Source organism: Protopterus annectens, chromosome 8.part1, assembly GCF_019279795.1.
Source record: "Protopterus annectens isolate FY-2018-M chromosome 8.part1, PAN1.0, whole genome shotgun sequence".
NCBI classification, from domain to species: Eukaryota; Metazoa; Chordata; order Ceratodontiformes; family Protopteridae; genus Protopterus; species Protopterus annectens.
In genome coordinates, this window is record NC_056742.1 from 223803445 (window position 1) to 223819103 (window position 15659).

Genomic DNA, 15659 nt, shown 5'->3' on the forward strand with positions numbered 1-15659 from the left:
GAAGGTGTGTCAGGGTCATCCATTGGTCAGCCAATTGACAGTACACAGCTGTCAACCCCATCCTTGCGCACAGTCATCCTGCCAGTACATCCTTTGTCACCATTGTCCCTAGGTGATGGACAGGATACAGTGCGCATTGACCAGGGAAATGTGGTATCTGTGGCACATGCTTCCCCACACAGCAGCAATGGGCAGGGTCCTGCGATGGTACCACACAGACAGTTGCCCATGGGTTCTCGTGGGAGCATCCGTGGGCGTACTGCCTCTAGCAGACATGCCCAAAGAGGTCTGTCAACCTCAGCTATGTTTCGGGCTGTCATGCAGGCACAGTAGAGTATGGAAAGGTACACCAGACAGGGTCTGAGGGAGCTGAGAGCATGTCGCACAGCCATGACTGACAGTATGCGTCACATCGCGGATGCTATCCGTAATTTCACCGATGTCATAAACAGACATTGTGGGGACATATTACAGCAGTTCCACAACCAAATGTCCATGAGCCAGGGCAATGGTGGGTGGTTGCGGCATTGACGTGGCCGTATGCCAGCAACAGCTGGCAGTCGGCACGGACAACAGGCCCGCACATGCCCCCATAGTGACAGCAGCAGCCCCAGCAATGCTGGGTCTGTGCTGTCATTAGAACGCCCCAGGAGACCACATGCACGTGGCTCTGGACAGTCCCAACAGGGACCTGTGTCCAGTCAACATACTGCCGCTTCTGATGACAGTACCCAGTCTGGCTTAGTACTGGATACGGTACGTAGCACCCCTGCCAGGCACAGGTACCGTGTCCATGCCCACAGACACTGATCTGTATGACCTGCCAGGTGCAGTCTGTGGCTGTCCACAAACCCCTGTATATGGCAGCCATGAGGTGGAACTGTGTGCATGCATACACACATGCGAAATGCCTAGGGCTACCACATACACGCACACACTGCACCAACAGTGCCCCACCCTGTACTGCAGTCCCTCACCAACACACATACACACACATGTCAATTGTTCGTATCAGTGGCAGACTCAGGCATACCTAATTCACACCCTGTGCATATGATGACACTGTGCCACCTCCTGCAATCTCCAACATCATTGCGGGAAGAGGTAAACATGTTGCTGATATACAGGGTGACTACATAGAAGTGTATTAGAAGTATCATGTTGGTAACAGTACAGTGTGCTGATATGACTGTGTGTATATCCCAGCATGCCTGATGCAGTAACCGTATGACTGTCCTGAATTGTTATCTGCAACCATAGTGCGTACCAAAGTGTAACAGCTGCACATTATTGCATGCCGGTGGTAAGGATGTCAACAGATAGCCACATACCTGGGTAGCACAGGGGGGGAGCTAATGCAAGTAGTGATATACAATGATGGACATGTACAGTAATGGTGTCAATTTGCCCAAAACGACTATGCAATGTGGATGTTTGCGCATGTTGATATGTGTGCAGTAGCAATGTAATCCAAATCACAATTAACTATGACATAATATCAGTTCTACCATGGGCATCTGGGCTGTGCATTCCTGGGTACATGTTGATAGTGCCTACATATTTGCACTGTTACTTACTGTTAGTGTTACCCCTTCTTTGCTGTACAATGAACTACTTCCAGCCCTGCTTACTGTAGCTTAGTTTGCATGCATGTTCGCTTGGGGTTCCCTGGAACACTGCTTCCACCTGCAATGCAGAGTTACAGTGCTTCTGTGGACGCCTAGTGACATCTGCATAGCGTACGATACGCATGTCAAGTTTACACATGACAGAACGTCACTGTCCATCCTGTTCGCATGTACGTTGCCTGTGACACATTGCACATGTCTTACCTGGCATTTACCCACATGTGCCATCATATATGCCAGTGCTATGAAACAGTAGCAGTACACCCACACATACACACCTTCAGTATGTTGTTCCTCATTGGCCCTATGTGTTGGTACTCACCATGGCAATCACACTACCAGGGTAGCATGTGCAAAGGTAACCTGTGAACCACGTCTATGATCCAGTTGTGGTTTATGCGAGTCATGTGGCAATGTCACAGTTGCCACATGTATGCAGTCAACCATCACCCTTGGCCAGGAACGTACAACACGTATGGGATGCCACCACATAGCCAATCTGGGAACGGAGCTCCCTGAACCCAGTAATGCCATACCCTGTCAGGTGGCATGTGATACTACAGTGACTACAATACAAGTCAGACATAGACATGCACTGACAGCATGTTGAACACACTGGGGCATACGTGGGGACTCAGAATAGCATCCTGCCTGAGCATCACACACCTCCGCAGCTGGCACACAGGCATATGTTACGTCAGAATAGAGCACATGCCACACATGGCACACACATCCTGTGTGCCATACACTCACAGCCTGTAGGGTTACACAACACACCTGCTACAGATGTGTCAGGTACCTGTCTTGGGCGCTGCAGTGGGGTCCCGCTCAACAGGCTGTATATGGTGAAGGTCACAGTGATATGCCTCAGGGGCACTATGGTCCACCACAAAACACATGCATACAGGTCAATCAGAGGCATGGACACATATGACTCAGTCATTGACCATGCCACTATGGATGACCCGAGACATACCCCCCTGGACTACATGATAGGGAACATAGAAGGGATCTCTCAGCATGTGGCACGGGCCAGTATGAGCCTGATCTTGGTTGCCAACATACCCTCACCAGGTATGCTACCACTATATGTAGGAAGGGTGTTGTATGTCTAGTCTGCTCAGTCCCCAATGTCATTCATAGGGTATCCGCTGGCTGTCAACGTGTGCTTACATGCTAGGGAAGCCACAATGAAGTGCAAGGGGCAGCTTGCACGTGACACCCATGGCCCAATGTATATTGGCAAAGCTCCTTGATACACACATACTGCCTTATGCTGCAGGACATGGATTACATAGCCACCTCCGCGAGTATCACACAGGTAGGACACTAACAGTGCTGCTACACAACACCAGCAGTGTACACCACAAGATGCATGCACTGAACACTGTCCTCAGCACGGTGAACTGCAATGTCTGTGCAGTACCAGAGTCCTGATGCATGGTTCACAGGTGCAACCCATCACTGCCAGGTTATGTCTCATACCATGCCTGTCGTCCCCTACACATGTAACACACATGGACAGGGGGTGGTATCCCAAGGCACCACAGATGCACACACCTCCAGGTTGTTGGCACAGAACAAAGCATCAGGGCCTATTCATGTGCAGCTAACAGTGTGTCGGATTGCCGTCTGGTTCATAGCCTGGCACACACAACCCTCCCATGCACAGGAAAACCACCTATCCTCCATAACAACACTGGCAATATGACAGTCTCAAGAACTGTCTTTATATGGCTGGACTGCATCCAGCCAAACATTGTGCATGAGCAATACTGTAGCTACAACACACTAGTTGAAGGGTTCCCAGCATGTGGTCACTGAATTGCAGTGGAATGACATGTTACCACTCCCACAACAGGTGGGAACATGCAGCACCTGTACATCAACTACATGTAGACTACATGGCCCAGACCAGATGTGTATCCCCTGCTGTAGGTATTTTACCATATACACCCACACTGTATAGACACATACCACGTGCGACCCCTGCGCAGTAAGACACAGTCATATTGTTATGCATTGCAAATACCATTTATCCACTCGAGGCATGTGTCAGACATGGTAACTACTGCAGGTCACAGGTATTTATGTCTATGTGTCACACACATACATCATGTGGGCAATGCCATTGCTGGTTTAGGCAATGGCATGCATTGTTATGCACAAAGACCCACACAAGGTCATAATGTGTGACACAACCACACGTGGCAGTTGTGGGTTACCAAAACATACCTATCTGTACTCTGACAATGGTAATAGACCCAGTAGCAGAGCGCACTCTTGGCATTACTGGCCAACTAGCCCTGTTTGGCTGTGCTGATAGTGTGGTGACATCCCCTGTGTTTACTGGGGGAATATGCAGCATCTGGTGTATTGTAGTATTTGCCAAAAGGGTCTGTTCTCTCACACTTGCATTTACACACACCCTACTACCCCCACACACACACACACGCACACTTGCCATTTGCAGAATTCATACCCCTACCTAAGTCATGACATGTGAGAGAGACGCATTAGCGAAGCGCACTATTCTGATTACTAGATGGTTCTCTTCCCTGGCTGTACTCATAGGGTGCTGACATCATCAGTGTTTTGAAAGGGTAATGGGCATCAGGTAGTGTGATCTCCTGATTGCCGAAACTAACATGTTTTTCATACAGAATTGCACACACACAAACTCCCCACATCCAAACACACACACACTTGCAGGTTTCAAACCCCTACCTAACTATGTTATGACACTCGAGATGGACGCATTAGCAGAGTGCGCTATTCGCATTACCGGGAGGTTTCCCTTCCCCTGCTTTACTTATAGGATGCTGACATCATCAGTGTTTAGAAAGGGGAATGTGCATCCTGTAGTGTGTTTTCCCAGTTGCCAAAAGGGACATTTCCCTCACACAGACTTTCATACACACAAACCCCACTCACCCACCCACACACACACACACACACACACACACACACACACACACACACACACACACACACACACACACACACACACACACACTCGGAGCATTTGCAGTATTCAAATCCCTACCTAACTATATTATGACACTTGAGGGAGATGCATTAGCAGAGCGCACTATCCCAATTACTGGGCATCTGTTCTGCACCTGCAGTATTTATAGGGTGCTGACATCTTTATTTCTACAGAGGTATGTACATGTAGTACTACCTGTCAGGTGGGGGATAGCATATAAATGCATTTGCAGCCACCTACGTCAGGGTCAGATATGCACATCGCACTGGCAGGTTATGTTCTATACCATGCTTTGTGACCACAGGACCTGTAACACACAACACAACCAGTCCAGAACACCACACCCACATCCAGGACACACACTTAGCTTCCCTGGGAACAGTGCAGGGATATGCATGTGTTCACATACACCATTCCAGTTGTTAACATCAGGTACAGGCATATTGTGTGTGAGAACTACTCAGGCCTCTACCACTTCACCCTACAGCCACTACAATTTGTGGGTCCATGTGCTATGGCAGAACCACACACCACAGTCACATGAGGGAATACATATTGCACCTGTCCATCTGCAACATGGGTACTCGCTGTTCCACACCAGAGGTAGACCACCATTATTATCTGACCATACCCACCTTTCCCTGGACATCCATATCCCATCTCCACCCCCAGGCAAGGTTGTCACTGCACACAAACTGTATTTAGCACAAGCAGACTCTACACTTGTGAAGACTGGGGTGGACGACTTCAGAGGACTCATGCTGGGGGACTATACTGGCCACTCAGCATAATACTTGACAATTGCATTCTATGAGCATGTGTACGGCTTGCATTGATCATGCTATCCCACATATACCCATGACTGTTCCACAACAAGACACCTGTCAGGTGTACACCAGCCATATATGAGCCGTACAATAGACAGAGTGAGCTAATACATTGCAGAGCTGTAGCCCACAGAGGGAGGACATCTTTGAACAGTTCCAGCATGGCACTTCATTCACACAATCACCACAACACAGTGTTGACAGTGGAATTGTCCAGAGAATGCAGATAGGGCTCCCCTCAGTCTGTTATTGACGACCATCCTCAGCAACCCTCTTCCAGCACACACTGATAACATGGCTGTGGCTTAGCACATTCAAACCCTGGGATCTCCGCTGTGCCCCTGCTTGACAGAGACACAGCTCACTAGCCTCACACGTTGCCTTGTGACCTACTTTACAGTGGCACAGTAGCCTACTGTACTGGGGATGCAGATGCCAAGCACACTCTGGCTGAGATGTCATTCCCTAGGGCAACAAGCCTAGTATTGACCTCTACACCCATATGTTCAATTGTCAGATGCACAATATTTGTTGTGCTGTTCTACTGTTTGCAGGTCTTTATGGCCATAGCATTCCCTGTTCCTATGACCAACTTGTGTATCTGTGGAAGATGTTTGCATATGACGGCTATCCACTATATCACTTATGTCTCTGTAGTAATTTACTGTGTGCACTGGGCAGATTGCTGTGTTGTGGTTGGTTCCTGGAATGACACATACAAATACCAGATATGTGTGGCCAACTGCTAAATGGAGATATGGCCTAAGTGTGTGAGCATGCCCAGTTCAGCCTTTCCATGGCATGTTGTCTGACATATGCCTCATTTATCAAAGTGTGCGAGCATACCCAGTGTGAGCTTCCCATATGTTGCACTCTGAAGTCCACCACATATTTGGGTGTGTGTGAACTTCAACAATATCTCATGTGTATGGTTGTGTGTTGGGTGTCATGTTGTGTACTAACTGTCCAACTGCTTCGTGTCTGCCACAACAGGGATTATACTGTGCCTGCAGGGATTGCATGGGATACTTTGCAGACAGTTGTCAACATACTTTCATAATGACCTAACACTGTAGTACCGTATAGTGTACTGGTTCAGTACTTTCACTGTGGTGGACAGTATCCTGGGCTTTAGTCCTATCACTGCTTGACATCTTCATAGTGAGCACAACAGACTGTGTAGGGGCCAGTTGTGCACATATGACCATGTTGCATTATGTTCAGATATGGACTACCTACTCCAGGCTCGTCCTACATTGGTAGTGTATTCCACAACATGGGTGGACATTGGCAAACACTAGCAATGTTCCCTAGGCCATTTCTGATGCTAGTCACAGGGTGTGTTTGTCCTTCGACACACATTGTAACTGGAGTTTGCCATGACATATGTCATGGTTAGTATACTGTGCCTACGTCTACCTCTGACATAACAGTAATACCCAGGGTTAGCCTACTATCTCCCATCCACTCATCAGGATTCCTCTTGAGGGGTGTCGATAGGTGACTCTCTGGCTGACCTGTACCGGGAGTTTACTGAAGAGTGGGGGTGCCTTCTGTGTTATGGATCATTCTGTACAGCTTGTCCTATGTATGTCAGTGCTGGGGTTCAGGTCTCATGTGCATAGCTCACTGCCATTCAGATTGTACAAGGTGCAGCATGTTCATTGATTCCAGGTTGGACATTGCTTCATACATCAGGCACAGCTTGCCTGTAGCTGGGCAGTATGGCAGTGTGTGGGGCTGCAGTTTGTTTACTCAGGCAACACATGGCATCTGTTCATGCTCTTTGCTACTCCTGGTGGGGTACTGTTGTGGACTTTACAGTTGATGGAGGTGTCTGCTGAGGTATATCCCACAGGGGCTATTGTAGTCAATTGTGATGCTGATGAAGGATGACTGCAAAGCCACAGTGACCTCCCCTTATCTACATCTGACAACCTTCATGATTGGGTGGGTATATAGTATGTTTCTGTGAACACTACAGCCACATGTTTGTCCAGTGCAGGATATCTATCACCTTTTGTCCCCATGTCTCTCATTACATGTTAGGTACGTAATGGGTTAACACCTGTGTGGTAATTTGTGGGCACTTACTGTATATCCACGGTAGTTGTCTATACACAGTTCTGCAATTAGCTTGCTGACATGGCTATGGCTCCAGTTGTCTGTTTGTATGTGTCCCTTTTGTGGGTTGCTTGTGTCAGCTGGGGGTCGGATATGGTGGGCTGTTTGTACTCCTCTGCATACATGTTCAGTCACAGTCCTTCCATGTTGGCCTATACCTATGGGACATATATACAGAACAGGGGGGGGGGGCCCAGGACCAGGCCTTGTGGGATGCCACTCATATCTGCCTTGTAGTCTGACATGGATGCAGCATGTCTGACCATGTCAGTTCTGTCCTTGGTCTGGTTTGCAACCCCTCTACTGACATAGGGGTATATATTTAAGCTGGCGAACATATCCATACTGAACTCATAGGGTATTGTCTAGAAGTATATGCACGGTCCAGCTACGCTGTGTGGACCACATCGCCCTCATCAATGACCTTAATGACTGCTTCAAATGGGTCACACATGTTTAGGGGCAGGATCTGCAGTTACGACAGTCACACTGTGTAGGGTCCAGTATCAGTAGGTCCAGAATAGCTTTATGTCTGTGGTACATACTGATCCTTTCCATAGCTGTGCAGACCAAGCTTATCAGGATCCTGGGGTGGTAGTTTGCAGTATCCATTTAGGCAACATCTTTGTTGTGAAGGACCACTGTTGTTGTACACTGCTCTTTGGGTACATATCCTGTGGTAAGGCTGACATTGGGCAGTAGTGTGATTTGGCATTCCATTATTCTTGGAGTCTATGTTGGCCTCAGCCCAGGACACCATCACATACCTTTGCTGCTGTGTGTTTTGCTTTGCAGATAATGGCTGTTACCTCAGCATCTGCAATGTCAGGGGACCAGCAGTCTGCTGGGATAGATATTTTGCATTCTGGGGGGGGGGGGGTTTACACTGCACCTGTCAGGTTGTATGTTAGCAATATGTGTGTGTCTTTTGTATGTTGTTTGTAATATCTGTGTGATTCGGAGCATATCTGTGGATGCCCAAAATGGTTCCTACCATCAGTTAAGTAAGCCTTGTGATTATCCTTAGCGTCCTGTACAATTTGTATCTTCATAGGTTCATGGGTTCATACCAGGCTATCCACCCTATGGCATTAGTAAGCCTAGCCAGAGTGTGTGTGTCTTTCGCCACCCCTTGCTATGTGACTATTATGGCCATTTATGAATTTCTTTACTGTGCCTCTGTCTGGTCATGACACAGTGAAGACCCCCAGTATACATGTACGATCATCCATCCACTTGGTAATATTCCTGTTGAGGGGTGTCATTGAGGGGCTCTGCCTAACATGGATTGGGATCCTGTTTCTGGGTGTGGGGAGCCTCTGGGTTATGTATCTGTCCCTCCGGCACATCCTATTTCATTATGTGTTGAGGCTGACATCTGTCACTCTCACAGCTCCAATGGCTTTGATTTCCTGTGGTGGAGCATGTCCATTACTCCTGTGTTGGACATGGCATTGTACAACAGACATACAATGCCTCTGTGTAGGCAGTCTGTGAATGCATTCAGCTGGGGTGTCTACAGCCAGGCAGCATATGACATATATTTCACACCCTTTATCCTCTTGGTGGGGTAACTATGAGGTCTTCCGAACTGCTGCAGGTGTCACGTATGGTACATCCCATATGAGTCATTGTACTAGATTATGGGTCTGATAAGGGAACAGTACAGCGGCACAGTGACCTCTGTTGATGTAGATGTGAATCCTTTCATGATACGGTGTCCAATATCGACAATCTTCCTAGCCACATTGGCATTGTGAGTGTCACATGACAGATTACTGTCGACTTGTGTCCCTAGGTCCCCGATTACTCCTTGCATACATAATGGTTTGCCACCTATGTGGTAATTTGTGTGTACCTTGTCTGGTATTTGGTGGGACATTCATACTGTGCAGTGTCTTCAGGATGTCTGGGTGGAGTTCTTGTGTGTGAGTGTGGTCTGTCGCATGCTACAGTCTGTACAGCAGTTTTGACTACACTTAGGTGCACATGGGTGGTCTCCACTGCTTTGTGCATTCTCAGTTACCTGGCCATATGGGTGTCTGTGCTGCATATGGATACTCCCCCTCCTTTGATGTTTTGGTCCAGGTGTTGGGGCCGTAACGCATGATATGTGGTATAACCTGGTAGTGCTGCTGTGCTATCACTATGCCTGCAGCAGGCTTCTGTCACTGCACAGACATCAATGTTCTCCATACTGGGAAGTGCCTCAGGGGCATGCATATTGCAGTTTACATATCTGGCATTGGTAAGCATTACCCTTATGTTTCTTACCACTTATGTTTTCTAGGGTGGTGGGTAGTCTTTTTGGCCTTGCCTACATACGGCTCTATGGAGGTGGCAAAGGCCTTATCCAGTATCCAGACACACAGGGGTAACAGGTGCAAGCCATCCCTGGAACAGCAGCATGGCTTGTCATGCTTGACATCTCAAGCAGACAGACATTAGACCCTCTTGGACTGACAGCTGTAACTGTGCCACCTGTTAGACATGATCATTCTGTGTTTGTACTGTGGCATCATTCTTGGTGAGGGTTGGATGCTGCACATGGCCAGTGTCATACCGGCCTGGGGTACATACTCAGAGAGCTCATCCATGTCTCTTTTCATGTAGACCAGAGAGGTACATCTCAGGTCATTCACACCAGCATGGACATTGAGTGCATCATATTTCTGCTTGCTTTGGGGTGACCTGCATACTTGTGTTATGTGGCATATTGTGGCAGCCTACAGGCAGCTTACTGTACCCTTTCCCTTGTTCAGTCTGGTGAGTGGGACAGCAGTGTGTCTGCCTATACAGACACCTATTACAACTGTATCAGGCATGTTGTTTCTCCTTCTGGCCTGTGACTGTTTGGCACACCAGCTTTGTGTACTATGTGTTGCATGTGCTATGTTTGGAGGTTGTGGTTGCTTGTGATCTGCTTTGTAGGCTTCTGTTGGTGTGGTGTGTTTGTAATTAGGGCCTCTGGGAATGTTTTGGTGTGTTTATGTGTTTGGTTTACAGTTGTGGTAGGTCTATGTGGGACTGGGTTTGTGGTGTATGTGGTTACCTTCTCCTCCTGACTAGTTTTGACAGTACTGAGTTGGGGGAGCTCAACCTCTGGTTTGGATACATGGTTGCATCTATCACATATATTTGTATTTATTGGGGGGGAGTTGTGGTTGTCTGTGTACTTGGGACAGGTGTCACATTGCCTCTGGATTCACAGATTCTACTTGTTGTGGCTGGCCATAGTGGATTGTATGTGTGGACATATGTTATTGCCATACTACTGATCAGTGATTACTCCCCTTTTTATGTTTGCTCTATCATGTGGTAGCTTCCTCATTCTCTTGCATGGTTTGGTAATGGCTGGAGTCCAGCATGCCAGATGCCTGCGTGTATGGCATTGTGTCTTGCTGTTATTTGTGATTGCATACTCCAAGCATTCCTGGCTGTGTTCATGGAATGCCTGTATAACATGTTCTATGGTGTGTCCCATATTCTGCACTTGCACAGGCTTTTCGTGGATTTCACATCGGTTTGTAGGGGTGCAACCTATGATTTACACATGTTTTTCACTGTGGTATTCTGGCCAGGGACTGGGGTCGGGATGTGTATATCCAGTGCGATTACTCTATGCTCTGGTCTTACCAGTGAGGGGTACACTTCTCATCTTGCCATCCAGTACACATGTTGCTGATTATCACATCCAGTATGCTTAGCCCTCTTGTGAGAGTGGTACGTTGTTCCTGGGCATTTTGATTTATGGATTCTGGGAACTTTTCTCCGACTGTGTTGGTGCTAGTATAATGCTCCCGGTGTATGTCTGGGTATTTTCAGTCAAGCAATATTATGTGGTTTGGGGGGCTTGATATATTCATGTACTCCAACATAGGCCAGGTGCAGTTCCTGGTATTAGGACAGTAGTCTGCAGCAGGCTATATACCGGGAGGCAGTTTTAGCCATTGGTATTTGACCATGGCTAATCCATGCTGCTTCTTGTTGTGGTACCACCATGGGGGTGTGGTTATCCTTGACATTTATTGCTAGTCACCCTCCTTTTGTAGCTTGTTCCATGTTTTGCGGCTGTACAGCACAGTATGAGGTGTGACCTGGTAGTGTTAGGGTGCTGATGTGAGCCTTGACCCAGTTCTCTTTTACAGGACTGATATCTACATTCTCCATACTGTGTGCGTTTACACTGCACACATCTTGCTGTTTAGACCTCTGGCATTGGGTAGCATTACATCTAGGTTCCTATCCCTTGTGGTACCTATGAAGTTGGGTTTGTGTTTTGAGACTTACCTATTCAGGACATGCTGTGGGTACAGACAGCCTTTGCCAGTATCCATGGGGCATGGACTGATAGGTGCACGCCACCCCTAGCAGGTGCACGCCAGCCCTAGCAGGTGGTGCATCATGTCATGCTCCGCATGTCTTCCCAGGCTGAAACACATTGGCTCCCCTTTGACTAACTGCATTACTTCAGCCAGTTATTGCAATTGATCATCCCATCGTCATTTTGTGGCTTCATGCTTGGTGAGGGTGGATGTTAGTCAGGGTGCTCAGGTGTGCATATAGTACATGGTGGTACATTACTTGACACATGGCATTCATGCCTCAGGTGGTGCTGCAGGGCTGCCTCTGTCAGATGCGCATATTACACTTCCCTGTACATGTTTGTGAGCAGGTCATGTCATTTTAGGCATCCATGTTATAATTTGAGTGAGTCAGAGGGGGTATCATTCCCAGGGTTCCTACTGAGCCAGTGTATGTGTTATGCATTGCCTCTTTGCCAAGGCCAGAGCATACTGGGCACGCCTCCTTCTGCCTACTGGGGTAGGCTCAGGTTGTTCCTCCTCCGAGTCACACTCTGCCTGTGATTGCCTTGGCAATGGTGGGGGGCTGTTTGGCCCAGCCCTACGCTGGTCCTGCTGCAGCTGTTTTCGCAAGATCATATTATGTAGCATAGCACATACCATGACAATTTGGGTACATGTATTTGGTGTGTACTGCAAGGCTCCACCAGATGTGTCCAGACACTGGAACAGTGACTTGAGCAGCCCAAACACACGCTCTATTATATTACGTGTTTGTGCCTCATTATGGCGTTCCTGTTCAGGTGTGTGTGCGTTTCTGATGGGTGTCATCAGCCACAGCTCCAGTGCATAACCTGCATCTCCCACTAGGTGTCCGTGTGGGATGTCCCCATTGGCAAATGTCTGGTACAGCTGCGTCAAATGCCAGATGTGGGAATCATGGTAACTCCCAGGGCAGTCAGCACACACATTCATTATTATGCCCTGGGCATCACACACGACCTGGCAGTTGATGGAGGGGAAGCCCTTATGGTTAATGTAGGCCCTACCCTGCTCACCGGCTGGTGCTTTGATGCGTATGTGCGTGCAGTCTATTGCACCCACTACCTCAGGGTATTCCGCTATTTGCTGGAAGAGACGCATATTGCTGGCCAATACCTCACGGGCATTGGGGAAATATACATGATCACCGACATGTGCTGACATGGCATCTAGGAACTGGTGCAGTAGCCTGGAGGCTGATGCCTGTGATATCCCCATCATATCACCAGTTGGTCTCTGGAAGGTACCTGTTGCTAGTATTCTTAGGCCAACACATGCCTTGGTTTCCACTGGGATGGGTTCCCCTCTGTTGGTTCTGTGTATGAGGCGTGGCCTGCATAGCTCAACTATTTGCTGCAGGAGCTCTCTGTCCACTAGCGCTCTACTATCTCCAGCTCACGTAACCTGTGGTAGGTGACCCTGGGCCTGTACACTCTTCTCCGTCTCTTCAGTGTGGGTTGTCTGGCACCATCTGCATTGTCACCACCCTCAGCAAGTCGCCTATATCTCATTATGACAGCTATGGCAGCCCCTAACATTTCTGCTCTGAGTGAAGCTTTTTCAGTTTTCACTTCTATTAGCTTACTCCTGTCTTGCAGTGTCTTCTAAGAGAAACATCCTGCACTACTGTTTGCAGAGTTTTAAGTGCTGGGCTGGGATACTATTCTGCCTGTGTAATTGCCTGCTTCTAATTGTTTTCACCTGCTAGCTTCAGCAGTATTCCCCGCTAGCTTCCTACTAATTCTGTTGCTTCCTTTTTCCTTTTTGTTTCCTCACGGGGGAGCAATGTGCATACCAGCAGAAACATGCTCACAGTGGCTTACATGCGCGCACACGTGCTTACATGGTTCAGAATCTACTTATTTGGGTTAAAATGCACACACACCAGCTCAAACAGTGTTACAGGTCCGCCAACAGTCTTCTACATGCTAAGTCTGCCCTACACGCGCGCACACCCGCGCAGTGTTAAACATCTACCAACACGGTCCCACATGCTCAGTCTGCCTTACACGCGCACACACTGCCCTACTCACGCTTCATGGCACGCACACGTGAGCATGCATGCCCAGCAAGAAACTTTAGTGTAAGTAACAGTGTACACCTTCCATTTCTTGACTTTCCCATGCTTATCTTGTGGCACTCCTCTTTCCCTGATCTGTGTCTGTCATGTGTCATGTTACACTGACCTCCAATGAACTGCATTTCTTTCTACCATTCTGAACTGCATTTCTTTCTACCATTCCCCCCTGTGATGTCACCTATCTCCTACTCTATTCCTCCCCCTTATGTATCTCTTACACTACTCAGACTGTGCTCATTTGCTATGTGACTGTGAGATTCAGTATCCTAACCCTCATTTACATGAGATTGCCTACCAATGCTTAGTTACATTTCTTACACTCACCTTCCCCACTTAGCAACCACTACGTGGTGGCCATGTTTTTGGTCTGCTGGTCCCTGCATTGTCATTCCATGTATTGCATAAAACCCACATTTGTGGGTTTATAACCTTCATTTTTATGTTTTATACAGCGCAGCCCGTTTACGCGGGGCTGCGCTGGGTTTACACATCGGTGATCACCGAAAAAAATTATATTTTTATTAATTTTGCATCAGGTTACCTTGCCAATGGCCACATATTTGGCCATTGGCATGCTGCCTGACACATATGCACCCTTTATGTGGAGCTGACGTGGCTCCGTTGTGAAATTTGCAGAAACGTACTCAGTTGTCAACTGAGTACATTTCTGCAGATAAAACGTCTCTTACACGGGATGGTTTCTGCTTCATGGATCGCTAATATACCTCATTTGCATACCTTTCAGATGCAAGTGAGGTATTTAGCATGTCCACGCCCAGTCCTTGTAAGAGACGTTTTAGCTGGTCTCTTACACGGAGTTTAGGGCTGTTCCTGGATCGCGAGGCTTGCATGGAGTGTTACACGTCTCTTACACTCCGTGCAAGCCTTCGTGAATCCTGCCCAATATCAAGGTCAAGATAGCTTCCCAGGCCAAATGCAATCATAAGGTCTTCTTCAGCTATGTGAGAAACCTCAAAGGCAGCACACAACAGTGTGCTAAACTGGTGATTAATGGAGCCACATTCATTGAGCAGAGTGCTATAGTGAATCTGCTTTCTGACAAATTCAGCTCCAACCACTCCCAGGAAATACTTTCAAATATAACCCCTCCAACTACAAAGAGAACACATCTTGGCTGTGCTCTCCAAGGCCAAAAGCTCAGCCTCAGTGGGTCCCAATAATCTGAATAGCATGAAATATGATTTACCAGGGCCAGTCGAATTTAACTATAGTCTCAGAGCAGACTTTGTTCCATTGGAATGGAGGACTGCAAATCTAATTCCTCTACATAAGGGCAGACCATCGATGAAACCTGAAATTACAAAATGATTAATCTGACTAGTTTTGTATGCAAATCTATGGAATGAATTATCATGGAAAATATTAATGACATAAGAACTCTTCAAACACTGAACCCAACCTGGTTTGGTTTTGTCAAAGTCAGGTCATGCCTGCTACATTTGTTGGATTTCTTTAAGAAGGTCACCAAGGCAATGGATGAGGAAAAAGTGCATGCTGCCTGTCTTAATCTGGCTAAGGCATGTGATACATTACCTCACCTGGGCATTGAAAATAATGACATAATTATACATAACCTCCTATTTAACATGCTGTATAGACATCTGACTCACAGACAGGACCCAGGAAGTTAGGACTGGAGAGACC